A 12,719-nucleotide genomic window follows, 5' to 3' on the forward strand; every position below is an offset into this window, starting at 1 on the left:
TTTAAGATTGTCACTTCACAGTAATGTCTAACCAGTGTGATGCAAAACTGACCAGTTTAGCCATGTTGCCAGCATCGATATATGCTCTAAATGTAAAAGAGAGTTAGTTATTACTACATTTTTTATTTTATTATTTTATATGTGTGAGTATTATGCCTGCATATAAGTTTGTGTTATGTGTAGATGGTGTTTCCAGAGGTCAGACATGGGAACTGGATCTCTAGGAAAGGGAGATACAGATAGCTTCTAGTCACCATATTCATGTTTTCTTGGAAGAGTATCTAGTGCTCTTAATTGCTGAGCCATCTCCCCATCTCTTATTTCTTATTGACTACATTGAGAACATGTATTAGTAACAATTATACTAATGTTTATTGCGTGGTATATTGATTCTAAACTACTCAACAAAACAGGAAGTAGTACCGAAAAATCAGAGAAAGAGGGAAAAGAGAGAAGGGAGAATAGCATATGGAAGATGTATTTTATTAAGAAAAACAAGGCAAGAAATGATTTAATTTTTATTTATTTTTATTTTATTAATTATTATTATTTACATCTCAAATGACTCCCCCGGACCCTCCTCGCACAGTTCTTCACACCATTCCCCATCTCCTTTGCCTCTGAGAGGGTGTCCTTCCTTCAGCATCCCCTATCACTAGAGCATAAAATCTCTATAGCATTAGGTGCATCCTCTCACACTGACAGCAGACAAGGGAATCCTCTGCTTTATGTGCTAGAGGACCTCGGACCAGCTCATGTATGCTCTTTAGTTGTTAGCTCAATGTCTGGGAGCTCCCATGGGTCCACTATTGTTCTTCCTGTGGGGTTGCCATCCCCTTCAGCCCCTTCATTCCTTCCCCTAACTCTTTCTTAGGGGTCCTATGGTTGGCTGTGTCTGCATCGGTCTAAATCATCTACTGTTAGAGGCTCTCCCAGGACAGCCACGCTAGGATCCTGTATGCAAGCAAAACATGGTATCCGTAACAATGTAAAGGTTGATGCCCATCGTGGGATGAGTCCCAAGTTGGGCTGGTCACTGATCGGCCAGTTTTTCAGCCATTGCTTCATTATTATCCCTGCATTTCATTTATACAGGAACAATTTTGGGTCAAATATTTTGAACGTGGGTTGGAAATATCCCACTGTAGTACTTGGTATTGAGAATGACATTAATTTTTGAAAGCCACATTGTCCATCATTTATAATGGTTTGGTCACTGCATGCATTGCTTTCTAACAGATTCAGTTTCTACCGGTTTTGTTTGTTTGAGTTTTGTTGAATTACTAGATAACAATTTGCCATGTATGACATCAAATTTATTAGATAAAATTTGTGCTATAGCCACTGTCCTCAGGTGGATAACAAATATGCTCTCTGCAATCTGATAATGAAATGAATGGTATAGTATATCACTCAAGTAAAAATTTAAGAAATGGTGTAGAATTAAAAGTCATTCATGATACTAAGGTTAAAGATATGATCAATAAATTTAACGAACTGTTGCTAGTTTGTAACGTCATTATGCTTCTGTATTAGTAGTGGTATTCCATTATTATTCTTCCACTCACAAAAAAAACTGAATATAAACATATTTATATGTCTTGTAAAGTGTCTGTCATGTCTAGTAGTCAATAAAGCTATGAATTATATTAGTATTTTAGCATAAATATAGATACAAATGTAGGATGAGTATAGTTATGAACAAATTGTATATTTTGATTCTTGATTACAAACCATATTAGTGAGTCTATTTATAAAGTTAAGTCAATCAGTGGCGGTATAAAGCTATTGCCCCGATCTCCAGTGCTCAATTTTAGATTAGTATAAATAAAAAACAAATTGGGGAAAGGCTCTGTTATAATTTCGTTCTCATTATTAATGCATGCTCACAATATAATTAGTGCTCTGCGCATTTCTCATTAGTTAGGTTGTGCACATTATTTAGATTCAGATTTAAGTCCAGTTGAGAGGAGAAAGTAAGATTACAAATAATGGCTTTAGATAACTTTTGAAGTAAAATCTTTATTAATGTATTCATACATACCACATGAGCATCATTTCCTCTGTTGCTCTCATTAGTCTTTTTTACATTTTTTTTCAGGTAATTTTTTAAACTGTACCTAAAATAGTTTTTATTATTATTATTATTGTTATTGTTATTATTATTATCATTAGGTATTTATTTCATTTACATTTCCAATGCTATCCCAAAACTCCCACACCCTCTCACACCCACTCCCCCACCCACCTACTCCCACCTCTTGGCCCTGGCGTTCCCCTGTACTGAGGCATATAAGGTCTGCACAACCAATGGGTCTCTCTTTCCACTGATGGCCGGCCAGGCTATCTTCTGATACATATGCAGCTAGAGACACGAGTTTTGGGGGGGGGGGGGTACTGGTTAGTTCATATTGTTGTTCCACCTAGAGGGTTGCAGGTCCCCCCAGCTCCCTGGGTACTTCCTCCAGCTCCTCCATTGGGGGCCCTGTGATCCATCCAATAGCTGACTGTGAGTTTTTCTATCCAAATAAAACCCAATGTATACTATCATACTCTTTTATTAATAGTTGTAGCAAAGATCGTTCATTTATGTAGCAAAGAATTAATCTTTATGTGTTTTATTTCTACTTCAATGATGAGACCAATTGCTTTAAGAATGAGCCAGAACAAAAACATAGACTCTTGTGTATCAAATACTTCTGTAAAGTCAACAGAAAGAAGATTTTAGCTACTTAAACTTTGTCTGCTTTTACAACTCAAAAAAGTTACTCTGTATTTACTGGACAATGAAATAAGTGGCTATAAAACTCTATGTTAATATTGGAATTCTTTGACTGAGGCAAAATTGCCACTGTATGTTGCACGCTCAAGAGAATAACTGTTTATGATTAATTTAAGAAACCTTTCACTCTCCTAGTAATATTTAGGACATATGAACTCTGCATAACATTACTGGTTTATCAAGGTTATTCTACCAAAGCATCACATATTAAGGACTGAATGCAAAGGAAGAATTCCATATTTAATGAGTTCTGGAAATGTACATTCCAGCCACCTAGAGAACGCTGTGCTTTCCCTGTTATGTCGGCAACATTGTCCCGTTCTTAGGTTTAAGTGAAGCATAGCAGAACTCATCTTGAAGAAGTACCACACCTATCTGTTTCTAGTGTTATTTATACATGCATATAAATACGTATAAAGTCAACTTACATTACTAATTACATCTGAAACAGATATAAGTTTCAAATGAAGACAAATAATGAATCCCCAAATCTACAGTTAGTAATAAATTTTCACTGTGAAATAATAATCTAAATTCCAGCAAGCCTTTATGTTTATTCTCAAGTATCTAATTAATTGTTCAAATTGTGTAGTTTGTGTTCAGTTTACACAATATCTCAATTAGATTTTAACATTACTCCTTTGAGATTGGAGACAAATGTATTTACAGTTATAGGTTCAGAAAATGATCCTAAAATTTAGATATAATTTTCATAGTTTAAGTTGTCAAATATGTTAAGAGCAATCTAAACATCAGTAGCAGTCTATGATGGCATAAATCCTGTGTGTATATTTATCTGATAATATATTGATTTATATGCATATTCCTGTTATTTTCTATTCAAGATAACTTCTCAAATCTACTAGACAATTTTATAGTCTTTTAGTTAAAATGTGTTAGTAAATTGTTTCATTAAATATAAATTGGAGCAAAGTCAGCGAATTAGAGCTATGTGATGTATACTTTATTAGGAATTTCAACACTAAAGGATTCTTATCAACTTAGACAAATATAGTTGTTTAGACAAATATAGTTGTTTTTTCCTTATTATGCACTGCATGTTGAAATCTGGCGCAAAAATATAATTATTACTAACAAAGTCTTATTTTTCTTACATTTCAGGCATCTCTAATCAGTTATTGCAGACCTGATTTCTCTTTTGACAACGACCATTGATGTCTTCACTATTATTGTCAAGTATTTGTATGTAGGTCATGTTTTCCAGCAGAAGACCAGGACAAAATTCAAACTTGACAACATCTCTAACTAAAAGTAAAATCTATAGTCTATGCCAGAAATATAAAAAATTAGTACTCTCCTTACCTGTATTGTTTTCATTGATTCATATAAGCTTGGATGCTCTGAGCATAGAGATGAAACATCAGTCTGATTAATGTATTCATCATCTTGCATACTTAAGATCTATACACAGAAAATTGGAAGGCCATAGTTTTATCTGGAGTTATGATATTCAATTTCTAGGGCTGATTGACCATTTAGTTTTATATTTGTTTCATTTGCCCAAAATTTCATAACTTTTATAATTTTCAACATTTGATAACTATCGCTCATCATTTTGCTTTAGTGTGCTGTACTTTATACTGCTCTACATATAGCTGAGATCAAGAAGTCTTGTCACTGATTTCGTAATGCAAGCAGTATATTTCAATCAAAGCAAAATGAGCATAGTCATTAAAATAATTCAATAAATTATAACTTTGATCTAGTAATGAATGTATCATTAGTAAAATTGTATGTCATAGACTCATTTATTTATCTTCCAATTAAATAACCTAACCCTGAATGCTATGACACTCCAAGCCTAGTATCTTGGTTCATACCAAGTTCTGTAATTAAAAATTCAACAAATAAAAGGTAACACATTCCTAGTAAGAAAAATTTTTGATTATGTAGAATATTCTTGGTTATATAGTAAAACATATCTTTTTATCTATATATATGAAGTTTTATATTTGACTATCATACTCCTTAGCAAAATGGCTATCATCTTTATTTATAAGCAGGTTTGAAACTCAGTAATAGACCAGAGGGAAAAAGTATTTAATTGTCACATAGAAAACTGTTTATATAACTCAGATGTTCCAAACTCTGAAATGTATCTATTGGAAAGTAGTAAATCTACTACGAAAAAGTGAAAATACAAGGCCTCCTTATAGGTATTTATGAATTATGAAGTTGAGAAGACATTAATATTCTTCAAAATAGAACCAATTTCTAAAAATACCCATATAGATTAGGATAAGGAAACAGAAATTAGCAAGATGAATACAAATGACTTTTCATATAAGGCATTAAATATTATTCCTGAATTTTAAGTATTAAAAATATATTGGTAAGGCAATATAAGAAAGAAAAATTAAGAAAATTTGTTCTTATGTATTAGAGTTTCTACATATGAAATAACATATTTGCACTGAATATGCAGCATGTGTTTGAATGGCTTTCCAAATGTTAATACAATGTTTACAGCAATAACAACAATACTATTATATAACCATAACTTAAGAGTAAGTTATGTTCCAACAATGAAAAATTGATCCTGATGCATATTAGGATACCTATTCTACACATAATGTAAAGAGTAGTTTAAAGTAGGATAATCTTACACAAAAGTGTTTTTTTTTTTTCTCCAGGCAAATAAAAAAAATATCATTGATACACTAAGATAGACAGAAGAAACCTAGAATGGAAGTTTGGCTAACCTCAGCCCCATCCTTTCCAGGAAGCCCTGAAATATGGAGGAAGAAAAACCTTCAAGAGAGATATGGGACACAAACTGAATTGTGAACCTGTCACTTCCTGCCAAGGCCACTGGCCTATGGATCTTTGAATGTTAGGCTCCCTCAATAATCAGACTGGCAAATATAGCAGTTTGCCTAGGAATATTATATAATATAACATGTATGGTTAATGAAAAGAAAAAAAACATATCTCATGATGAAATAAAAGTCATGTGTAGATATGTTTAACGTACACAGAGAGATAAACGTCTTTAATGAATTATTAAATTTGAATTTAACTTTCTGTAGCCAGAGTTATCTTCTACAGGTAAATTGTACTGATTCCGAAACTGATACAAAGCAGTTAAAAATTCAAATATTTAATTAGCATCATATTCTGTATATAAGCCAATAATAAACATGTAGATGCAGGGAATGCGGAAAATGCACTTAACAAATCCAGGACACACTCTTCCAAAGTCTCTTAACAATCATAGGTTGGAGAAAAATTCCTTTCATTACTCAAAGATTTCTACTGGAGCTGGAGAGAACTCAACACTTCAGAGCATATTTGCTTCTGCAGAAAACTCCCCTTCCATCTCTAGCATCTAAAGGGAAAAAGTGAGCCAGAATTACCAAACTTAATGATGCAAAAATACATAGTTTCTAAAGGTCTTTAAATATACAAGTATATATCTATGACCATTCTACAGAAATCAGATGCAAATTTTTAAATTTTCTAGTTATAGGGATTACCAGTAGTGGCATTTGTCACTGTTCCCTGTTTCACATTTGCTGTAACACAATTTGTAATTATTTTAAAATTTTCATCATAAGAAGTTTTGCCTTTAGAAGTAGATTTCAAGTAGTGACACTCATTCTATCTGTTGTCAGTTGAACAGATTAAATGTAGAGAATGCCTTAACTAGTCACATTTTAAAATATGAGAGGATATACATGCTTTCTAGGTGGGGAAGAGAATAGGACATGGTTCTTATTTTAACATATTTATGAACCTGTACTTTTCACTATTCATGACAATATTGAAATCTCAAATGGAATATGTGAATAAATATGAATAAAATCATGTCTACAGGGAGATCATTGTCTAAAGTATGCATAACAAAGGGTGCTATGTCAGAACATGTAAAATATCACAGTGTGCTTCAAAGATTCTATCTACTTAATATTCAAAATATAAATCTTGAGCTTATTTGATTTTTTTGTTTGAAGGTGCTCATGTTTAATCATACATTCAAAAGAAATCCTTTCTTGTTTATGTAGAGAATCTGACCAAATATTAATATTTTATGTTGGTGCTGTTTGCTTGGTCTTTTTGAAACATACATTGTTTTCCTGGTTAATATAATAGATTTCAACAAGTTTCCACTGTTAGAATTATTCCTGACAAAGGGAAATGTAAGATACTCATTAGAACTTACCACAGATAAATTCTTTCTTTTTTTATTAGATATTTTCTTCATTTACATTTCAAATGATATCCCCAAAGCCCTCTATACCCTCCCCCCACCCTGCTCCCCAACCCACCCACTCCCACTTCCTGGCCCTGGCACTCCCCTATATTGGGGCATATGATCTTCACAAGACCAAGGGCCTCTCCTCCCAATGATAGCTGACTAGGCCATCCTCTGTTACATATACAACTAGAGACACAGCTCCTGAGGGTACTGGTTATTTCATATTGTTGTTCCTCCTATAGGGTTACAGACCTCTTTAGCTCCTTGGATACTTTCTCTAGCTCCTTCATTTGGGGCCCTGTGTTCCATCCAATAGATGACTGTGAGAATCCACTTCTGTATTTGCCAGGCACTGGCATAGCCTCACAAGAGCTAGTTATATCAGGGTCCTGTCATCAGAATCTTGCTGGCATATGCAATAGAGTCTGGGTTTGGTGGGTGTATATGGGATGGATCCCCAGGTGGGGCAGTCTCTGGATGGTCCTTCCTTCCATGTCAGCTTTGAACTTTGTCTCTGAAACTCTTTCTATGGATATTTTGTTCTCCATTCTAAGAAGGAGCGAAGTATCCACACTTTGGTCTTCCCTTTTCTTGAGTTTCATGTGTTTTGCAAATTGTATCTTGGATATTCTAAGTTTCTGGGCTAATATCCTCTTATCAGTGAATTCATATCATGTATGTTCTTTTGTGATTGGGTTACCTTACTCAGGAGGAAATCCAAAACATCATCAGATAAATCCTTAAGATCAATTTGAAGAGAATGACATTTTATCTTTCTGTAGGGAAGGGCAGCCTCAATGGAAATGAAGAAATAATGAAATCCACAAAAAAATCAACAGTTTTAAACTTTTGTATAGTACCTGGTAGTATATAGATACCCTGGATTTATTTATGGTTGTTGTTTGTGTTACATTTTATTGCTGATCCAGCAATACTGCTGCAGAGTCCTTGAAACCATAGCTTATATTTGAAGGTCGTTACTCATGTACAAGATAGGGATACTATCATCCCTTTGAAGTATTATTGGAGGTACTATGAACAAGGTAAGTAAAACAGATGAAATGCATGGTATTACTTAATAATGGATATTATTTTAATAGTTTTATGGGAGAATTATTACATACGCTTAGATTATCTATGGTTTCCTTAATTTTTAAATATTTATTTTATTATATTATGTCTGTCATTTTGATGTATGTGGAGAGGAGGTGTGTGTGTGTGTGTGTGTGTGCATTCGCATGTGTGCATACATGTGTGTACATGCCAATGCAGCTGAAGTGATTGTCAGTTGATAAACACCTGACATGGGTGATAGGAACAAGACTGAATCCTTTCAGAAGCAGTCCATTTCTCTTAACTGCTGAGCCATTTGTCTAGTGCCACATTGATTTCCTTATCTGTTCACTCAGCAAATGTAGGACACTTTCCTCTCTTAGGAAGCAGTTGATGCAACTTAAGAGGTTTTTGTGTTTTTGTTTTTGTTTTTCCTTTGTTTTGCTTTTACAAACAGTAAATAATAGGAAGACTATATCTGTATCTCTCCATGATTGAAGAACAGGAACTAACACTACTAAAACTGTGTATTGAGTTGCGTTGAATTATGTGCAGTTTCAGGAAGAATAATTTAAAATAATTTAAAATGTTTAAATATTTACGGTCATTTGAAAAAGAAGCAGCCTATAGCATCCATAGGCTCATACATCTAAAAGCTTGCTCTAGGGAAGGGTACTACTTGAGGATCTGGTTTTAACACTCTCAGCTCCTTCAGCACCATGTCTGTTTGCACACTGCCATGTTCCTTTCCATGATGATAACGAACAAAACACTGAAACCATAAGCAAAACCCAATTAAATACTTTTTAAAGAAGTGTCTTGGTTATGGTGTCTCTTCACACATCAATAGAACACTGCGTAAGACAATATTTTACCTACATTTGGGGAATCATTTGAAATTGTTTTTATTGTATGTCAATTTTTTTCTTCTATTTGTTCTTCTTTCAGAATATAAACTTGCTTTTAAATTAATATAATATCAAATTTAAAATGTGTATGAGATGGCTTACTTCTGTTTTATTGAAAAACAGTTTAAACTGGGCAGAGGTGGCACATGCCTTAATCCCAGCCCTTGGAAGGCAGAGGCAGGTAGATTTCTGAGTTTGAAGCCCTCCTGGTCTACAGAGTGAGTTCCAGAACAGCCTGGAAAAAAAAAAAAGTTTAACGTCCCTTAAAAACAAAGTTAACATTTCTGACAATTTGTTGACATATATTAAATCTACATGAATTATTTTTACATTCTTTTGTTTTTAGCAAGTGGTGTGTCTTACCATTACAGAGAAAAAAAGGCTAATGTCTCAAGGTTCTTGAACAGGAGTCTTTCTTTCTTGCTTTCTTTCTTTTTTTTTTTTACACTGAAGTTTATTTACTGAAAGAAAAATTAAATTAAGGATACATTTTGATCTAAAAGCAGTGAGAACCTTGCTTTTTCAATCTAAAACCTTGATATCATCAAACCCTGGACTCCAGTATCAAATGGATCAGATGAATACACCTTGTAGCACCTCAGAGTTTTCTTAGTCGAAAGTAGGACATTGGAAGGCATGGATTCCCAGACTCAGGCTGCTTTCTACAAAAGCTTATTTTCAGTCTTGAAGGGAAAAGAACATATTAGATAGGCACATCTGAGGCTGTAGTCTTCATTAAGCTCAGTTTTAGGCTGTAGTATTGTTGAGAGGATATGGGTTTGGTTCTGACATTCCTGGTATACACAATCTCACAGCAAATGCTCCCAGCCTCTTGCTTTTGCATTCTTTTGCATTCGCTTCGACTGTGTTCCCTGAACTTTAGTTAAAGGAGTTCTTATTCTAAACAAAGTCATGCAGTATAATGCAGAAGTAAGATGGATCTACAAAGAGTCACAGTTTTTATTTCTACTGTATTGATTTTTGTCAAGGAAGATAATAACTCTTTAAATGAAACTTAACAAAGGATAAACTGTGTCAATGACTTCATTTACTAGCTGACTCTTTTGCATGCAGGAGGTCACTTAACACTTATAACCACTTGACGTCTTATTTTCAATAATTTATTTTACCAGTGGAAATGTAGAGACTCTCACAGATTAAATTGGCTTAGACAATGCTCTAGATTCCTGCACTACCATGACAGTATGATTTGTAGTAGGAACCCTATACAACACAGTGTTTGGGGGGACATTGGGGTAGCAAAATGAACCATAAACATGTGTACTCCCTCCAGACTTATTAGTTGGTAAAGTATTTCATTTACAGGTCTGCAAACTTGTGTTCCATCTCTAAACTACAAAAGAGAAGGAGAGAATTGATTCTCACCTTCTGTTCTGTAAACTTATTCATAATTGCACACTGGTGTCTATGCATATGCACACATATACATCATCACTCACAGTCATGACAGTAGATAATATGAAGAACAATTCAAAGGTAACATTAAACAGACTTATAAAAGGACAGTGAAAATAAGAAATGCTGATGCCATCATGGCTGGCAGACCTAATTTGGAGATTGTTTTTGTATGTACTAAGGTTTATTGCCAGTTTGTTCATGGACTCAGAAGCATCATTTTGATCTTAATATACAAAAAGAAAAGAAAGAGAGAAAGAAAGAAAGAAGAAAGAAAGAGAGAGAGAGAGAGAAAGAAAGAAAGAAAGAAAGAAAGAAAGAAAGAAAGAAAGAAAGAAAGGAAGGAAGGAAGAAAGGAAGGAAGAAAGAAGAGAAGGGAGGAAGAAAGGGAGGAAGAAAGAAGAAGAAGAAAGAAAGGCTCAACTCAGTGTGAATTTATGCTGTAAAGTCTGCAAATAGTAAAGATTATGGGGTTTTAGAGGAACTGAGAACTGGACTGATAGGCTGGCAATGTGACAAAAGAGCCTGTAAATCTAAATGTGTGAAGATGCATTTACTTATTAGAACGGCAGTGATGTGAATAAGTCATAATGTCACAGGTCCGCAGTCTAATTATAATTTATCTTGGGCTACGGTTAGTCTATTAAGTACCGATAGTTTGCATTACTGTGTGCTGAACCTAAAATATTTTGACTACAAGATAAATCCAACCTAAAATACTAGCTAAGAAATAGAAATACCTTTGGACAATATTAACAAATTTTAGCTTTCCCCAGAAGGGCTGACTGTTGTTACATAGCATCTAGGGTTTTCTTTCATAGTTTTTTTTTTTTTTTCCCAATCTGGTTGTAATCTCCTGCCTAACACATCTGAATGAGAAAAAAATAACTAGAGCAGAAAGGAGAGGAAAGGACATGACTGCTCCTAGGTATGGTGGAGGAGAATAATTATTCTAGTTATGTAGGAGAGCTTAGCCAGAGGCAGAGACACCTGTAATATCCTATGAAACCAAGACAAGAGTAATGCAGGTAAGGAGCTACATTGTTATGCATTGTTATTAAGTCTTCATATCTTACAAGAGAAGATTCTGTTTCCTATGCCTAATGAATCCCGAAAACCATGTTTTTCAACCTACATTGGACCTGTAATTCCATGATGTATATCCACCCATTTTACCTTACTAACCTCGAACACCTGTGATGACTCCCCTTCCATGTGATGGATTCTTGCACTTATGTACCCCAAAGGCAGCTTTAGGTTCTGAGTTCCCCACTCTGCTGTAGAGGTGCTAATAGTCAATTCTCTCACCAGCTTTTTTTCTATCCACCCTAACCTTTCCTCAAAAAAGCCTCCGACGCCTGAAACTCTAACTTAGGAAGAGGAGGTCTTCTAAACAGTTCGTTATTCACTTCTAAACACAGCCTGCTTAAATCAGAGTTTTGGAAATGCTTTTTAATCTCAGGCTGAACAGTCTAAACTGGACATGATGCTGAGTCATGGGATGATGGGGGGGGGGGGCTGAGGAAAGAAAGGGGAAAGAGGGGACCCAGGTGTAGCAGCCAGGAGGGCAAAACTACAAAAGGAGCAGTCAACTAAAATAGCTGGATTTTATAGGGAAGAGGCTCTGGGGGAAAGACAACCCAGCACCTGGACTGGAAAAGGTGTCTGCCTGCCATAGCCTGCAACAGGAAGGGACTGAGGGATGCTTGGAGAGCCTAGTGGCCTGGCCAGCTTTCATATGCTAAAAAAAGAAACCTCAGCAGTTTTTCCTGGGTTTGAAATTTAATAGTAACAAGGATGTACTTGAAAAATCTATTGGTTTATAGCTTTTTCATTCTGTCATTATAAAACAAAACAATAACAACAAAATCAGTGTCTTAGGTAGGGTTTTCACTGTTGTGAAGAGATACCACGATAAAGGCCATTCTTATGAAGGACATTTACTTGGGACTAGCTTACAGGTTCAAAGGTTCAGTCTACAGTCATTAGGACAGGAACCATGGCAGTATCCAGGCAGTCGTAGTGCTGGAGGAGCTGAAGTTCTGCCTCTTGTTCTGAAGGCACACAGAAGACTCTCTCCCATGTGGCTAGGAGGAGGATCTTAAAGGCCCATAGTGACATACCTCCTCCAGCAAGGCCACACCTACTCCAACAAGGCCACACCTCCCCAAAGTGACACTCCCTGCATCACGCATATTCAAACAACCGCAATCAGGAAATTGCTAGTTCATTTTTGGAACATGGTGTTTGGGAAAGTTTAAGTCTATATCCCCAGACTATGGCCATTTATATTTGTCTCTAAATAAACTATCTCTTGTCCCTTTTAACACAAGCTTTGTGA

Source organism: Mus caroli, unplaced genomic scaffold, assembly GCF_978045245.1.
Source record: "Mus caroli unplaced genomic scaffold, Mus_caroli_1 scaffold_16, whole genome shotgun sequence".
NCBI lineage: Eukaryota > Metazoa > Chordata > Mammalia > Rodentia > Muridae > Mus > Mus caroli.